This window comes from Manis javanica, chromosome 8, assembly GCF_040802235.1.
Source record: "Manis javanica isolate MJ-LG chromosome 8, MJ_LKY, whole genome shotgun sequence".
Taxonomy (NCBI): Eukaryota; Metazoa; Chordata; class Mammalia; order Pholidota; family Manidae; genus Manis; species Manis javanica.
This window is the reverse complement of record NC_133163.1, coordinates 35,573,745-35,591,958: the sequence shown is the minus strand read 5'-3', so window position 1 is coordinate 35,591,958 and position 18,214 is coordinate 35,573,745. Positions and strand designations below refer to the sequence as shown.

The 18,214-nt window shown below is 42.7% G+C and overlaps 1 long non-coding RNA gene across 6 annotated transcripts; it reads right to left on the bottom strand.

Moving 5' to 3' along the window:
- Positions 1-17,662, bottom strand: LOC108406935 (uncharacterized). 6 transcript variants are annotated; one of them, XR_012133794.1, is made up of 7 exons: positions 17,549-17,662; positions 11,717-11,848; positions 8,476-9,430; positions 8,253-8,357; positions 1,432-1,610; positions 1,118-1,238; positions 1-146 (listed from the first exon to the last, which is right to left on the bottom strand). It is a non-coding gene; the product is annotated as an uncharacterized lncRNA (long non-coding RNA). The 6 variants fall into 6 exon arrangements; XR_012133797.1 differs by having other exon boundaries at positions 8,253-8,285; XR_001855598.3 differs by lacking the exon at positions 8,476-9,430.
- Positions 17,663-18,214: the final 552 nt, after the last annotated feature.

The window sequence follows — 18,214 nt, the reverse complement described above, 5'->3', positions numbered from 1 at the left end:
ATAAGTGCTTGATAAATGATAATTTAATATTAATACAATCCAGAAACTTTAACCAACATGTCTAATGCCAGCGTTTCTCAGAGCAGAGGTAGTGTTATGCAGCGTGGTGCTTCAAAAGGGATGCTTGACTAGGACACAGGAGAAATCTGAAGTTAAGAAAAGATTGGGAAATTAGTTAGCTTTGTGATCTTGAGCAGTCACTTAACTTCCCCTCTCTTTTCTTCATTAACTACCTCTGAGAAATGTTTCTTATGGTTATCACTCTGAACTTTTAAAGTGAAGTAATAAAAAGAACTGTCTGGCCAGTCCTCTCCTTCAGATTATGGCATCCTCCTTTATTCTACTCAGTAACAGTTTTAGAAGGAAGGATCCTTGTATTTAGAAAAACTTTCTGTGTATTTTCCCAGAAAGATAAATTTCTTAACAATAGTAATGAGATTAGCTACGGTCCTGAGTCTTTTTGCCGTGGCAGGTGCTGTGCTAAGCCTGCATCATGCCACTGAAACCTCCCAACTTCCCAGTGAAGATGAAGAAACCGAAGTTGGGCAAGGTCAAGTAGCTTGCCCAACATTACTTAGTTGGTAGGCAGCAGAACGAGGGCCTGAACCCAAGTCTCTCTGAGGTCACAGCGTGTGGTCCTACCGCAGCCCTACTGCCTTGACTAGGAACATGATAGAGAACTTTAGAAGGGAAACAAACTAGTCATATGACCCCAAACCACTCCTTCTAATCTGTTGCGCATAATTGGTGCTAGCACCATCAAATGACATAAACTCCTGCCCACTTGAGTTGGTAGAACAGTGAATTGGAGAGCCCTGGCTTGTGAGTTCCTGTCGTGGACTGAGACCCACTCCGAAGTTGCCGTGATCTTAACCGAGATGGGAGTTCAAGGGGTGTCGGGTAACGAAGGACAGCAGTCTAAGATGCTGGGTCCATGAGACTGTGAACTAGACATTTAGGTGTCTAGAGCCCTCAGGGGCTCTTTCTAAGTGCAAGTGGGGAAAATGCTGCTGAAGCTGTGATATATCTTTCCAAAACCCAACCGTCTCTTCCAATTGCCAACACTGAACCCCAAGCCTCTGGCATTACCCTCTGGGTTGGGTAGGGATGACAGTACCTGGCACAGTCTGTCTGCTGGCTGAAGACAATGCAGCCAGCTTCCTCTCTTCCTTCCTGTCACTGCCAGTGTCTTGTGTGACCTTGAACACGTCTCTCAAGGATCAGTTGCTGTGTAAGTGCTAATGTTGATTAATATAAAAAAATAAATAGGGCTGATAATGTGCAAACACTTGTTCTATATTTGTAGAAAGATTTTTTTCTAGGCCATACTCCCCTCTTCCTCCACTTTTGTAGTGCAATTACAAGCCAGATGCTGTGTCAATTCAAGGAGAACAAGAAGATATTTGCTTTGAAATAGGAGGAGAAACTGACCTGGCTGGTTTGGTAACAGGTCCAAAGAATGCTGTGTCCTCTGGACGCTGACAGCTGCTGGAATCAATCTGTTCCTCTTGTTGGTCAGGACGACCCTCTCTGGCCAGTTGACTCATGGAAAATGGAGATGGTTAACAACATTTATGGGAAGCCCACTCCATCCTTGACAGAGAGATGTGCTGTGGTGTGAGATGAGAGTTTTATGTACTGATAAACAATGGGAAGGTGTACATAATGGGAAGTGACACAGATGAAGAGTTTACAAAACAATACATCACTTACTATCACATTTATGTATTTTTACAAACATAAATGAGTATGCATAAAAATATCTGAAGGAATATGCATGAACTGTTGATAGCCTTGGGATTGAAGAAAGAGAGGGGAATTTTCATAATATATTATATCTGCTTTGGTATTGTTTGAATTTTTCCCAAAGAGAATGCATTACCCCCCTTCACCCTCATAATTCTTTGGTATTTATTACAATATCATTTTTTAAAGTCAGGTTTACTGAGGTAAAATTTACATATGGTTATGTATTAATTATACATATACTATAGTTAAATCACTCTTTAAAAAATATATGCTTAGATCAGTTTTGACAAATGCATATAATCATGTAAACACCACCACTGTTAAGACATAGAACATTTCCATCAACCCAAAAGTTCTCTTGTGCCCCTTTTGCAGTCAGTCTCTTGTCCTTACTTCCTGCCCCAAGTGGCCACTGATCTAATTTATGTCTCTATTGTTTAGACTTTTTTAGGATGTCAATAAATGGAACCATACAGTAAACATGTAGCTTATGTCTGCTTCTTTCATGTAGCATAGTGCTTTGAGATTTGTCCCTGTTGTTGCTTGAAGTAACTTCTTCCTTTTCATTGCTGAGCAGTATTTCATTATACCATATTTTATCCTTTCACCAATGACTTTTCCTGCTTTTAGCAATTATAAATAAAGCTGCTGTAAACATTTCTGTGCAAGTCATTGTGTAGACACAAGTTTTCTCTTGGATAAATACCTAAGAGTGAGATTGTTGGGTTATATGTTAAGTGTATGATTAGTTTTATAGGAAGTTGGCAAACTTTTCTAAAGTGGCTGTACCATTTTGCATTCCCACTATGAGTATCCCAGTTGCTTCACATTTTCTAGGTATAGGCAGTGTTTGAGATTTGAGCCATTCTAGTAGGTATGTAGTGTTACCTCATTATGGTTTTAATTTGTATTTCCCTAATGCCTAATAATATTGAACATATTTTCATGTGCTTATTGGTCATCTGTATATCATTTTTGGTGAAGTGTCTTCAAATATTTTGTCCATTAAAAAAACTGGGTTATCTTTCTAGTATTGAACTGTGTTTACAATATATTCTGTGACACATTCTGGATATAAGTTCTTTATCAGAGATACGTTTTGCAAATCTTTCCTCCCAGTCTGTGACCTGTCTTTCCATTTTCTGAATAATGTCTTTTGAGTTGCAAAAGTTTTTCATTTTGATGGAATGTAATTTATTCTTTTTTTCTTGCATAGTTTTTCCTTTTTGTGTCATATTTAAGAAATCTTTGCCTGACCGAGAGTGACAGACATTTCCTGTATTTCCACAACATCTCTTTTGTGATTTCACCTGACAGAAATCATAAAGTAAGTCTAATCATGAGGAAACATGAGACAAAACCAAAATAAGTAACTTTCTAAAAGACAGCTGGACTGTAATCTGCAAAAGTTTCAAGGCCATTAAAGACCAGTAACAACTGGGAAACTATTTCAGACTGAAACCAGTTGAAAGACATGACAACTAAATGCTATGCATGATTCTGGATTGAATTATTTTGATATAAAGGATGATTTGGGGACAATTAGTGAAACTTGAATGGAGTATGAGGATTAGATAGCAGTAATGTTTCTATGTTGGTTCCTGATTTGGAATAGAAACAATCTAATCTACCCAATACCTGCTACCCTCCGGTGTTCTCTATCTTAATTGGCATTACTACTATCTATCTGGAAATTCAAGCTTGAACCAAGGGAGTCATCCTTGATGGTTTTCTTACAAACTAAAAACCCACTTGGAACAACCTCAATATCCATTAATAAACCAATAATATGATGAAACATCTGGGCCTTGAATATTATACTGCTCTTGAGAGGAATGAATTAGCTCTGTGTAGCAATGTAAAAATAAAAGAGGGAAGTCTTGAAATAGAAATAATATGAAGTGAGATCCTTTTTTGCCAATTTTTGAACATACGAAGACCAAGGTGTGGTGAAGGATGTATTCCGAAATGTTAACAGATATTACCTCTTTGGGATGGAATTATGAATTTTCTTCTTTTCTGTATTGTTTGGGTTCTTTTTTTTTTTTTTTAGAGAGATGCATTTTTTAAAAACACCACAAAGATATTTTACTTAAATATAAGAACGTTTTAATATAAATGATAGGGCAGAGCCTTAGAAGGGAAATAGAAACTATTCACCTCCAAAGAAATTCAAATCTAATAGAACAATGCAACAATTGTTTATATAGTATAAGTTATAGAACACTTACAAAAAACAACATAGGGGCAACAAATTTAGAGGCAATCTGCCGCTATGCAACAGACAATGTTGATGATAGAAGATGGAAGAAGGACTGAGCAAGGGGCACAACTGGAAAGGTCTCAAGAGTGAGATGGAATTTGAAGAAGAGAGTGTCACCGGGGGCAGAGATAAGGCCATTTCCTGAGAGTGGGGAGGCGGGCCTCTGGTTGGGAGATTTGAGCCAAGAGGGAGGGCAGAGGGAGAGGCTTTGCTGGCTGGTAGGCAGTTTCCTCCCTGACTTTTTGTCTTTGCTTTAACATCTCTTCATTTTTACTCCTTCCCCACTCTTCAGGGCTCTAGGGGTAAAGCGCACCCATATTCATTCCAAGGAAGGCATGGACAAAACTCCCTGAATAGAGCTGAAAGTTAACATGAACAAAAGTGACTATGAAAAATCAAGGGACTATATAAAGAAAATAATGGCTGATAACACAACATACATAATTAGGCCACCCATGCCTGGTTTCTTATTTTAAAGAATTCTGTGAAAATATCTAAGACCCGTACATAGCCCAGAGTTTCCTTGATCTTGAAATACTTTCATGCTAACTGTTAAAGGCCTAGCATAACTTTGTAGGCATCTGGTCTGGCTTCCTACCTGCCCAGTTCCTCAACCTGCCTCTTAGTCATGTGGTCTCTGGGTGCCACCTTGTTTCCTAGTCCAGGGAACAAATACGTCTTGCTCCATGCAAGGACATACTCCAGCTCCATTAAAGCTCAACCTTCTGGAACTTCTAGATGCCTCTCATTCTCTTCTAGCACAAGTCAGTATAAAGGCATACCTAGTTCACAGTTGAGCTGTGGGTCAATACTGATGGACATCTTTAAGCCCTTCCTACTTGGGTCTTTGATGCCACCTACTTTAGAAACACTTTGTGATGATTCACTGGAATAAGTCCCTACATACAAGGAAGGGTCCTGTAAAAATCTGCCTATTACAGTTTCACAACATGATAATAACCACATAACAAACATACTGTTCATACAGTGTGAATTAGTATATTTACAGCGGGAAGAAGGTCATTGTCATTCACCAAGCTGGAGGGCCATGGTGGGGAGGCTTGGGAGTAGCTTTGCAAGCAGGTGAAAGCTTGAGGTACTCTTTCCAGGTATTCTCTCAACCACGTGGTTTAAAAATTAAAAAATAATTGTCTGAGTTTCACCTCAATAAATTATTTTTTAAAAATTGTGTCTGTGTCCAACTCAACCTGGAGATATCTATAAAACCACCTTAAAATATAAGTAATTTAAATTCCTTTGGATAAAATAATTACTGTTTACAGTAGTTTTGGGAGTAATTCAATTTGATTTGTACTGGGCTTATTTGAGGGTGGATGTTGTGAAGGTTTTTCTAAGATAAGGGTCTACATCTGCTCTGTGACTTTGTTATGTGTTGTGGACATTATAAGTCTTGGGGCTTCTGGTATGGGTGACCCTTAGGAGATCCCCTATGGGGTCTGAGACCTTCTAACACCAAGAAATGATTTTACTTTCTTGTGGGAGGCATATAAGATGAATAGGCTTGTAATTGTATATTCATTTTATGACTTCCTTTGCAGTGCTTTCTATGTGCTTAGTATTATGTGAGTAGGAACTCATGTAAGTCTTCTGACAGACCTCTCAGGCAAGACTATCTTTAGTTCCAGATAGCTGAGGCACAGAGAGGTTGTGTGACCCCTGAAATCTCACAGCCTATAAGAGGCAGGGCCAGGATTTGAACCCATTCAGTCCAATCAGGCTTCAGAATCTATGTTCTTTATACATCACGTTATGGGGCTAATCTATTGTCATGAAGCGTGGAACTCTAAGATCTGAATGCCCTTCCTAGAGGATGGGTTGAGGGTTGCAGTAAAAGAAGAAAAAAGAAGAAAACAATGTCTTAAAAATTTTCTGTTAAATTAGTTCTTTGTTTTAAAAATCATACATGCTTTTCATCTGAAAACAGGGGCACCCATCCTCTCACATCCCAGGGTGGTATGACAGTTGTGATGGATGTCACTGTGAAGGGTAAATGTCTCTGCTCTGAGAAAAGTCATAAATAGAAGCCATCTCTTTTATTTATAAATAAAGACCATCTCCTCTCATTGACAGACATCCTACTGAAGCTAGGGGCTTCCCCCTCTGTCTTCACCCACAATCCCAGTGAAACGCCCAGTTTTGGGGCTGGGGACCATTCAGGTAATGGAAGAATCCCACCTTCAGGCAGAGGATAGGGAACAGTGTGGATACTGCTTGGTGCTACATTTAATAGGAAATAAAGGGAGAGTAAAATTCTTTTGGCCAGTCTTAGTTTTAAGGCTCTGTATTATCTACCTTCTTGTTGTAACTGGGAATGGAAATACCATCTGGGCCAGAGTGGGGAGTGCCTTTAATTTTGTCCTCAAAAAAGCCATGCTGTGAATATCAGCTCACAAATTATGAAACTTAGAAAGAAAAATCTTTGTTATGTGCTTATACACTCATGTTGCAGGGCCTGTCTGGAATATATAAGACTGTCTTGAACATCTCAAGTGATAATTTTTGCTTTCACATCACATCTTGTGATGGAAATAACATTTATGTATGAAATATGATTATTGATGATGTCTTTGTTTTAAAGGTTTTTCTGTGGCTGCACAAGTATCTTCACCTGTTCTTGCCACAGTTTGGAGGAGAGTTTTTAGAGCAGCTGAGTTGGCATTTATTTGAGAGATAGAAGTAGAGTTTTAAATGGCACTTAATGAAGATGAAAATAGAAGGAAAGAAGTAAAGCTCAGAGAAGTCTGACCTCCACACTAACATAGGATAAGGTGCATGGTTAGTGACATCCGTTCATTTTATTTCTGCTATCTAGCCAACCATACAAATTGTACCATAAGCAATAGAGTTCTCCTGTCTTCCAGACACTAGCAAAGGTGGATGAAGAAGCAGCCCTGAATGCTTGTGACCCACACCCTGAGTTTCTTGGGAAGAAATTTGCTCAGATGGGGCTTCCCAAGAAACTCAGCAGTTTACACTGGCCCCTTTTGAGAGCAGCCAGAAAAAAGGGTAGATTTTCTCAGCAAACATGGCTGACAAGATGAAGATGGGGGTCAAATTCTGCACACTGTAGAATGATACTTGAGCCCCTTGGCAATCCAAAGACACTGGACCCTTCCTGGCTCCGTCTCTTCAGATGTCAGTGCAGGGGTCGGTGAGAGGCTGATATTGACTTGGTAGAGCCCTAAGCCCATATGCTTCCTTCTGGATTTAGTTTAAACCACTCTGTGGTTTCTCTTGCCACCCCAAGCCCCTAGTGGCCACCAAAGTCCACCTCTGCATCCCAGTAGCATCTGCCTGACAAGATCCCACGGTGCCTAACCCCCAGTGAGAGGCAGGGGAGCCTGTCTGGGTCAGAAGGCACAGACACTTTCGCCCCTGTGTTTATTCTGCTCAGGTACCTACTGCTTGGATGTAAGCACTGGCAGTTTCTGGCACCAGGATCATGTCTGGAAGGGAAGACCAGAGGGAGTGTTGGGCGGAAAGCTGCGGGCAGGAGTGAGGTCAGTCTGGGAAAGCAGCCTGGAGTCCTGAGAAGGCTGTGGCTGGCTGGGTGCCCTTCCATGGCTCTCCAGGCTGCTCTAGGCTCCAGTAAGCCCACTGCCTGCTAGAGGACTGCTGCTAGTGGCAGGCCTTGCTTTAACAGAGAAAATCAGGGAAACCCAAGTGTGGCTCCATTTGCCAGAGAGTGTGTCGTCAGCCTGGGACCCCCAGAACCACCTGCTGGGCCTGGTGAGGGAGGGCACGCAAGGTGCCTGGGCATAGAGTTTAAGAAGGCACCCACCCTTAGGGTCACGCAAGGGCCCCGTTCTGCGCTCTGACCCCTCTCCCAGCCCTGGGCTGGGCAATCAGGAGCCAGCCTTTCTCTGGCTTACATTTTACTGCCATCCTGAGGCCACCAGCCAAACTCAGTCTGACAGCCTGGCCCAGACCCAGAGCTCACTGCTCATTTCTTCCTCTTCTAGTGGCCTGTTTCCCTTCTCTTCCCAGAATGTCAATAACCATCCTCGGGTGCTCTCCTAAAGTGTTGTGAGGACCATGAGGAATGTGAGAAGGAGCCCTCCTGGCGCACTGTCCACAAACCCCAAACAGCAGCTTACTGTCAAGCCCGTCTCCGTCTCCAGGGTTTGCCAGGCATTTTATCCCCTCTCCCTTCCAAGGGTAACACGGGCTGGTGCCCATTGAGATACCCTCTCCGGACCTGTTATTCTGAGCAATTTACCTCCAGTTTCCCGCAGGACAGTGGACAGGTTGTCTAGGGACAGAAAAGGAAAATGCTTTGAGCTCCCAGCCAACGGGTGCTTTCCACATGGATCTTCCTCTAGAGCTAAGAAAAAAACCCAAACATGTCAAGGCTGCTTCCCAGGTGCAGGCAGAGCCCGGCCTCCCTCCTCTGTTTCTAGATCCAGCAGTAACCGCTCCAAGAGCAGCGGGATCTTCATGACCTTTGAACATGTGCAGGAGACAACTGAGTTGTTGAGTCCTCCCGGAAAGCCTTGGTTCTCTTGCCCAGTTCAGTTAACTTGGGCACTAGTGGCTTAGCTTTCAGATTTTTCCCCCTAGGAATAAACACACATTTTTGCAAATCAAGGATGAGTTGGTCTACTCCTTAGGTATACAAGGGAGAAGGACATTTTGAACACTGCTCCCCAGAGGTGGCATGTGGAAGAGAGGGACACCACCTAGAGGAAGCCCACCCCTCACACTTGTAGGGCCTGGGCCAAGAGAAGACATGGAAGCCCACAGGCCACATGTCTGTATCTTCAAAATGTATACATCAAGCTGGTGAACTGCTTAATAAAGTAAATTGTAATACTCTGACTGTGACACCTAGAGTTTCATAACAACCAAGAAGGTCAGGTTCAAACAGAGAATTTTGGGACATCTCAGGATCTTGTACAGGGACACAGCGGCCCAGGAAGTGCCTGCTCAGACCCCACCCACCCTTCTTTGTGGCCTGGCTCTGCTCTGCATTGCAAGGGATCTGTGCACACATGTGCAGACACCCCAGCCTGTATGGCCACATGTTGCCCCTTGGCTTCCCCTTGGGTTTTGAGAGCATTTGTTCATGGGGAGACCTGTCTTTAGGAGGGCAGACCCAGAGAAAGGTTCAATTCAGGCCCTGGAAGTGGGCTCAGGGTGGTTTGGGAAGGAAATTCTGAGTTTACCTAGAAGAGGGGGCTGGGGCTTGGGAGTGCAGTGAGCATGTCATTTCACTTTGGCCCTGAGGTATGGCAGCTACCAGGGCAGGGCCAGAGAGGGGGCTTTTAACACTTCGGGACTGGGGTAGGAGGTATAAGAGTGGTACTTTCCCAGATGTAAGACTGGATGCCAGGAATAAACAACTCCCCTTCCAGGACCTTCCGCAGTCTTCTCCAAGTCTTTGCTCTCACATGTGCTCTGGTTTACCAGGAAAGATACCAGTGGGGAGGCACTGTGTCAGAGTTCAATGCCACATAGACATGAAGTCTACATGAAATCCAGTGACCTACCTTCTTACCAGCTCTCAGGCCTCTAGCAACTGCTAATGACCAATGGGTTGCAGTCATAACCCCAGTGGAAAAAGGGCCATTTCTAGCTTCTGTGGGATCCAGTCAAATGGGTTTTATATATGTGTATAGAACAGAGGCAGAGGGATTGTTGTGAATCTGTTCTGGGTCAGCCAGGTTAGCTGTTTGTCTTTGGACCATTTCACATTCTGGATAGAGAGCAAAAGTGAGACATTGTGCTGACACCACTGTCTGTCCTTCCCTCTTGGCCATTGGCCTCCCATCCTGCTTAGGATGCTTCTACTAGCCTATAATGAAAACAAAGAGGACTCAGTACACCCCAAATGCCAACCCCACTCTTGTCCTGCCTGAGACTTCTGACTTTTCCTAGATCATCCACAGCCTCCTTAATGAAGTGGATCAGCATTCATGCCATGCCTTTATTTCATAGGCTATTTAATACTGGAAATAACCTGCTTGTCGTAAATCTTTCTTGTGGGATTCATAGAGGAGTCATCTGTTCTATTTTCCTGGATTTTTCACATATTTGTTTAACTTCATTCATTACTCAGCAAGAACATTTTGCATTCTAAGGCTTGATAATATAAGAAGGAAATATTTTCTAACAGACACAGCCCTTACTGTATTGATCAAGGTTTTCTTAATTTAAAAGGTGGGGTTTCTCTTCCTTGGTAGTTCTCTATCTTTTTAAATACATTTTTTCTATGAAGCTATAGAAATGGCTCATAAGAATGGCCTGAACCTGTGGTCCCAAGGGTACAAAATGCTTTCTTTAAGAAATAAACTCATGTATTATTGCTCTGGAGTTTTATGAACTATCTTCTTTGCAAAAGAGGGACAAAAGTACATTCTATTTTTTGTTTTTCTCAACCACTAACTCCTACGTCGGTGCCTGACATCCATATGTCTTTGACCTCATGAAGTTGAGGGGCCCTTGCAACCTCTCTTCTGGCATTTTTTAGTGTATTTCATTGTGGTAAAATGTACATACCATATAATTTACCATTTTAACCATTTCTAAGTGTTCCATGTTATGTAACTATCACCACTATTTCCAGACCATTTTTATCACCTCAAACAGAAACTTTGTGTTCATAAACCTCCCATCTCCTAGCATTTTGATCCTTAGCTTGTTCAGTGTTTAAGTGAATTCACTTCAGAGCACTTTAGAGTTGGAATGTTGGCTCTGCCCCTCACTAGTTCTGGGACGTTGAACAAGTTATTTGATTGCCTTAAGTCTGGCTCACTCATCTGCAAAAGGAGCTAATAAGAATCAGAATAACTCACAGCCCTCATAGAGTCGTTATGTACACATAATATACACACACAGGAACTTTGTCAGCTCTCAATAAGCCCTTAGTCTCCTCTTTGTTGTTAGTGCTCATGGCATGAGAGGAGGGCTGGCTGCCATCATCCTCCCAATCCCTAGATCCTCACTGTCACCTGGGCTAGACCTAACTCCCCCCAAACCCCTTCAGGTGGGGCTAGGAGGGATTTGGGCATTTCTTATTTTCACAATAATAGCTAATGTTTGTTAAGTGCTTACAGAAGAGGAAACTGAACAGAAATAGATGCTAAGAACATGAAGAAGGATCCCCAGCTTTTGGGTGAAAGAATTTGAACACAGTCTGGCTTCAGGGCCCAAGCTCTCAACCGCTAGACTACAAGGCCTTGGTGTGCTGATAAGCAACCAGTGATGATGGCAGAAGGAGAACCTGCAGTGGACAAATCAAGTGCACCTAGCAAGTCAGGGACACAGCTAAGATGAGTCTAGCTGAGACGATGGTCTGTCTTCTAAATGACCCCGAATGTCTCAGCCACTGCCTCTGGCTGTGCTACAGATGCAATTATTTCTAACAGTGCTATGTCATAGGTACTCAGAGAGTCAGATAATCAACTTCACTCTTCTTAGAGTGAGGCATGAGGTCTTTAATGGGCTTTTAGACACAGGCAATATCAAAAGCTTCCCTCCTGGAGTATTACTTTGATGGCTTCCCTCATATATCTTCCCACAGATCAGCCAAATGACATATTTGGGGTTGCCTAAAAATGAGTGTCACCAGCCACACACCCACTGTACCTGTCCTGATTCTCAGTTCCTCAGAGCCCCCAATTTAAGACTTTATCAACTGAGTGTGGGTGGTTGAGCGGAGGCCCCTTTTTTAAGACTGCTCACATTTTCACGTTGTCTTCATAAAATGGCTTTGTCAGTGTCCCTCAGGGAAGAGGACTTTGTTCCTTGTCCTTCAGGAACTGAGAGTTTCCCAAACTCACAGGTGATTTTCTGTTATTCAATTTATGTTTATTTCTAAAATAGAAATAAGAGGTCACATGAACACTAAAGCAATCACATGCATCTTTCCTTTTCATCATTGCCCACTACTGCCTTACAATTTCCTCTTTGTTTGATTCTCTTCCCATCACATATTCCCTGTGAGAGAATTTAAAAAGAGAGACAAAAATATAAATATATTTAAGAAGATTGAAGTGTATGTCATGCAATGTGATTTCAAACTGAGGTTTTGCAACTCCAAGGGGCTATCTCCAGCTATCTTAGGGGATAATCTTAATTATAACTCAGAAAATTAATTTTAATCCATTTTGGTTTAAAAATAGATGCCCCATGTATTTCTAAGAGGAGAATGTGATGTGTCGTGACGTCAAGAACATGTGTCTGTGGGTGTAATTATGAAAAGACTGGGATGCGTGAGGTACTCTGAAAAGTGGGTGGGTGTCTGTGGTTCCATTCCTCATTGGGCTCTAGGGCAGTAGATCTATCTTAAAATGTGCAAATGAAAAGAGTTCAAAGAATATGACTAGTTCTGCTGCACCCAGATTCTATTCTGGTATCACAAGGCTCAGAGTGACTGCAACGTGGAGAATGACGAGGGAATACAAAAGGCAGGAGGCAGGTGCTCCAGAGAGCTAACCTGCTTGAACCAGGAAGATGTATGCCAAGAGACTGTAGCAAACACGAGATAATTAAGTATTTGCCAGCAAGAGCTAAAGTATCAGGAGCCGAAACCATCTGAACCATAAGTGGTAAAAATGATTTTAAAAAATAGCCTGATTATAAAATGACCAATTAGAAAAACAATTCAGAATCAGTAGCAGTTAAGGTAAAGAAATCATATCCAACTTGTGTTTACAAGTAACTTTTTTCCTTGATCCTCTCAGTCAGGGATTGAAAACAACTGCCTATTGGCCAAGAACCACCCACTCTCTGTTTCTGCTTGGCTCTTGAGCTAAGAATGGTTTTACATTTTGAAATATTCGGAAAAAAATGTAAAGAAGTATATTTTGTAACATGTGAAAGTGATAGGAAATTCAAATTTCAACATCTATAAATAAAGTTTTATTGGAACAGAGCCACACTCATTCATTTATGTACTGTCTATGGTTGTTTTTGAACTGTAAGGTCACAGACTGTATGGCCCTCAAAGTTTCAAATATTTGCTAGTGGCCCTTTTTAGAAAAAGCTTGCCTGCTCCAAAGCAATGCTCGCAAGGTAGGCAGTCAGTAGCTGTTCCCTCATAAAAGGGTTCTGTTGACAAATAAGTTAGGAAATGCTATTTAAAATAAAATCAAGCTAGTTTCCTTAATAAGCTAATGCAACTTGGAAATCTACAGAACAGAGCAGGGTAGGAGGGAGGCAGGGTATTTGGTGTTCCCCAAATTCCATGGCTAAGGAACCCTTTTTTCTTTCTTTCTCTCTTTCTCTTTTGTGGGACTAATTTTCCAGGGGATGTGACTTGTTGGTAAATACTGCTGAAAGGTAATTGGAGATTTATATCTACACAAGGGGGAAAAAGGCCTGCCACTTAAAAAACTGGCAGTAGAATTTCTCTCTGAGGGAAACCTGTGTTTTGTTTCACCAAACATGTTAGTAGGTCATTTGGTCATGAAAAGTTAGGTTCCAGGAACTTGATCTGGAAGATAGAAAATGGTAACAAAGAGAGTGTTACACAATTCTGCATAGTATAGTGAGGGTGATTTGGAATATGGGGCTAGTCTAGAAGGAGGATTGAGAGGCAAATAGGACAGGAAAAGAGGGAGATGAGAAGAACCTGTGGGAGCTTGAGAAGAATCAAAGACACCTGGTGGGGGGAGTTGGCCAGTGAGAAACCCCCTACGCAGAGAGGGCTCAGAACAGAATGACGATGGCCAAGACCAGCTAGATAATTTGTGAAGCCTATTGCAAAATAAAAATGTTCAAAATACAGCAAAAGGTGCTGTTAGCAGTACTAAAATATAAAGCCTTTTCCTTTCAACTACAGACTCTCTCTCCATCTGTCATGTTTTAAATTTGTTATTTAATGTCATGCTCGTTTGGGCAGAGGGAATTCATGAGTACAGGTGCTTGTGGATACGTTGGGTCCTGCTTTGTGACTGGGGGCATGTGCTTGCTACTCACTGACTGCAAGCTCCCCCTCATACCAGCCTCCAGACCTAGGTGCCATGGCCAAAGTCAAGGAGGGCAGAGTTCGGCCCAGGCATCTCCCCTTCCCATGTGTCTGCCACCCAGCTCAGGGTGGACTAGCTAGAGGCAGGGAATAGAGGATAGGTCACTGCATGGGGAGGGGAGGGTTCTGGGGCACCAGGTGAGGTAGAAGGTAGTTGGTGGGTGGGGCCAGCCGAGAACCTCGCTGGGGAGGGCAGGGAGTTGATGGGAAGGAGGACTGAGTGTGAGTCCCTGGCAAATGCTCCTTTGACCTATCAGACTTCATTTACAAACACAAATTCAAAGATAAAATTATTAAGAGTTTCTAGACAGTGACCAGAGAGCTTGGAATCTCAAGTGTGGGACCCTCTGCGCACAGGGCATGAGACTGCCCTGGTTGCTCACCCACAGAGTCGGCTCTGGGGATGTCTAATCACTTTGACTTTTTTTCTTTAAGAAATTGATTGCCGCACCTTTATTTCCATACCCTTGGTCAAAAGCTGCTGCACAAACAGCCCTGCGTTGGTTCAGCAGTTGCCTTGCCTTGGCAAATTAAAAGCAAAAAGAACTGATTTCTTTTTTTGGGGCTTGTGCCAACTGAGGGAACAAAACAGTAGTAAGAAGGCAAGGCTAGAAGGAGACTCAGATTTCAGCACAAACAAGGAATTGTACCAGTGGTGGCTGTGAGAACATAGTTGCGCTGGGAGTATGCAGACATTTTGGGTTTCCAACCATGCAAGTGACCAGAGCCAGCAGAGGACTTGGGGACAGCCAGCTAACCCACACTTGGGTTTCCTGTAGTATGACTTATGCTTTATTAGGAACATGTTAAATATATGTAAAAATCATCAGAGGATGTTTAATAGTCTATTTTTACTGTGTGCATTTCTCTAAGCTAAAAGTAAATGTAACTGTAGTCTTGGGCTCCCTTAATTTATCACTGTTAATCACTGGTGACAGGAATCAGCAGAGAGGGATGGTAATAGATCTTAGCTCAGTTTCTGTTCCTACATCATGCCTCAGCTCCCATGTGATTTGGGGGAGTAGCAACCATGTTTAGCTTACCTGCCCAGGCTTGAAGGCATTGAGTAATGACTGATATAAACCATGATTTACTGAACACTGTCCAAGTGTTAGGCATTCTGCCAAGTCATTCTCATGCATTATCTCACTTAATGGCCACATTGATCCTCTGAGGTGGACTATCTCCTATTTCATAGATGAGAAAACTGAGGCTCAGAGAAGTTACAATTGCTTGTGGTCAAGTGCCAGACCCCTGGTTCGAACCCAGGTCTGTCTGCATGCAAAGACTAACCTCTTCAGTCACATGTAAATGAATGAGCTTACACTGGCTTTCACCAAGAGATGAAACTCTTTTTAACCTAAAATATCCATATCCAGAAAGTCCTAAAGCAGCTTAGAAATTTTGTTAATGAAGGAACCTAAGATAAATAACTTTTCCAAATGCCAGACATAAAATAGTTGTGGAGAGGATTGGTGGCTTTGGTATCTAAATATTATTGCTTTGATTTGAAGTGTTTTACACCAAAGATAGAGGGCTGAGATCATGTCTCTGATGCCTCATGTTATCCTCTATGTCTTACACATAATAGTCACTCAAATGCTCAAGAATTGAAGGCCTAGAGAAGAACCCAAAGATTGTTGTTCATCTTCTTGAGACGTTTGGTTGCTAACATGATAAAGAGCTGTTTTTGGACTGATAATAACTTATGTGTGAAATGTTGGCTATGAATTGTTATTAAGAATTTGTCTGTGATTTCAAATAAAATAGTCCTTAAATAAAAGTGATTTGAGATGAAAGAGTAAACATTTTTTACAAGTTATCAAGCTCACCCTCTTTGTTGTATAGCAAGGTAGCAGCTCTGGAGGGGACAAACGGCTGGTCCAAGTCTACTACCCAATCCCAGCAGCTGATTCGCCTGCTGCTTTACTGAGGTTGCAGAAGTCACTCAGGCTCAGTCCGGAAGTTTGCACCACAGGAGTCACCAGGTTCTACCATTCAAGTGTCTCTTCAATATGTCCCTTTTTCCCTTTCTCATGGACACTGCCTGTGTTCGCATGGTCTAACTGGGACATTTGGCCCATTGCACTAGTCCCCGTGTTCCAAAGCACCCGGCACACTTGGGTGTGACATTTCTAAAATGAAAAGGCGGCCTTCTCTCTCCTCTGCTTAAACCCCCCAAGGCTCCTGAGAGTCTAGAGCAGCAAGCCCAAAGACCTTTCCGTGACAGCAGCCATGTCCAACATGGCAACCACTAACCACGCAGCTACTGAGCACCTGAAATGTAGTTAGGGTGACTGTGGAACAGAGTTTTTAATTTTACTTAATTTAAATACCCAAATGTGGCTCATGCCTATCATACTGGAGAGTGCAGGTTTTAAATGATATGCAAATGACTTGGCACAGCCCGCAAGGTCCCTCGTCATTTCGTCTCTAGGCCCCTTTCCCCTCCTCCTTTTCTGTAGCTCACACTGCCACACTCAGGGCTCCACCAGATCTGCCTGCTTTATTCCATGTGCACCCACAGCTTTCCTTCATGCGGTTTCTTCTCAGGGAAGGCCTCATCCTGCTCTATTTGCCTGACAAAATTCCTACTCAGCTTTCAAGATTCATCTCAAATAGCTTCTCCTCTTTGAGGCCTTTCTGTCCTCCCTCAGGATGGATTCATAGTCCTCCTCTGGGCTCCCGCCCAGGCCACCTCACAGCTCCTGGGGAAGTCATGTACACTGGCAGCCGTGGGAATGGCACCTTCTGTTTCCATGCAGCCCTCAGGGGTGCCAAATTCCAAACTTGTTTTACATACATTGCTATTTTGATGTAAGACTTTTATTTAGTTCATTCAGTCATTCATGAGGCCCCGAGCTTGGCTCACATGTAACCAGTTGCTTGTTTCTGTGTCTCACTCCTGTGCCATTCTGTGAGTCCCTGCAGACGGTGCTAGTGTGTCCCTAAAGCCTGGCCGAGAGCCTGGTACATAGTAGAAACTCGGTAAGTATCTGTCAAAGAAGGGGCTGGCAAACTGGCCTGCACACACAACTAGGCCACCCTGTGCTGTTGAGCGGCTTGTGAGATAAGAAGGCTTTTTACATTTTTAAATGGATGGAAAAAAGTCAAAAGAAGAATAATATTTTGTGACACGTAAACATTACATAAACTTCAAATTTTAGTGCTTATACACAAAGTTTCATTCCAACACAGGCACATCCTTCGTTAAGTATTATCTGTAGCTGCAGTCACCCTACCCCTGCAGCCTTTGAAGTTGCAGCAGAGACCGTGTAGCCCAAAGAGCCAAAAATATTTGCTATTTGTCCCTCTACAGAAGGCCCTTTGCTGATCTCTGTGGGGCAGGATTACATGAACAGACTACCTCCCCACTCAGAGATCAGCTCCTCCTTCTCCCGGCTTTCTATCCTGGCAACTTGCTTCAGGGGAAGAGTGGGTCCTGGTCCTTGCAGCCCACATTATCTATCCTCACTCCCTGGCCTCCTCTGGTACCATGAACCGTCAATGGCATTGCTCTCCCATTTGTCCAAAGTTACTCTTACCTAGCACTCCATGCTCCAGAGATATCAGATGGCTCAGGATTCCACCAAACGATGTATTTCCTGCCTTTCCTGTCCTTCCTTTATAATCCCTATGTACAACATTCCCCATTTCCCTCCCCCCAGTTTTTAACCCCGCCCCCTCCCTGATGCATACAGCTCTGATTGGGGAATCTTCTATGACCCAGAGCAGATAAACCAAACCCCTGGAAATCTTTCTCAATCCCTCCCTCTCTTAGATAGATTTAATCACTTGCTCTCTGCAAGTTTAGACTCTTCATGTAGTCTAACAAATACCATTACATCCTAATGAATAACTCTAACTCCTTCCCTCCATTTTATTAATAACTGACTCATGTATCTCACAGATATTTGCTGAGTGCCCATATGTGCCAGGCACCATGCTAGGAACTATGGCTGAGTCGGATGTGGTTTTTGCTTTGTCTACCTGGGGAAACAGTTTTAAACATGCAATCAAATGAGTAATTATACATTGTGAGAAGTGTCATGGAGGGAAAACTAGGGTGCCTTAAGAAGTGTGATCTGGCAGGATGTAAAAGATATTCCAAACTGTTGGCTGAATTGGTGCTGAATAGAAAGAGATGGGCTTCAAGATATGGAAGCAACCATATAGTTGCTATAGATGAAAGGACAAAGAAGATGTGGAAC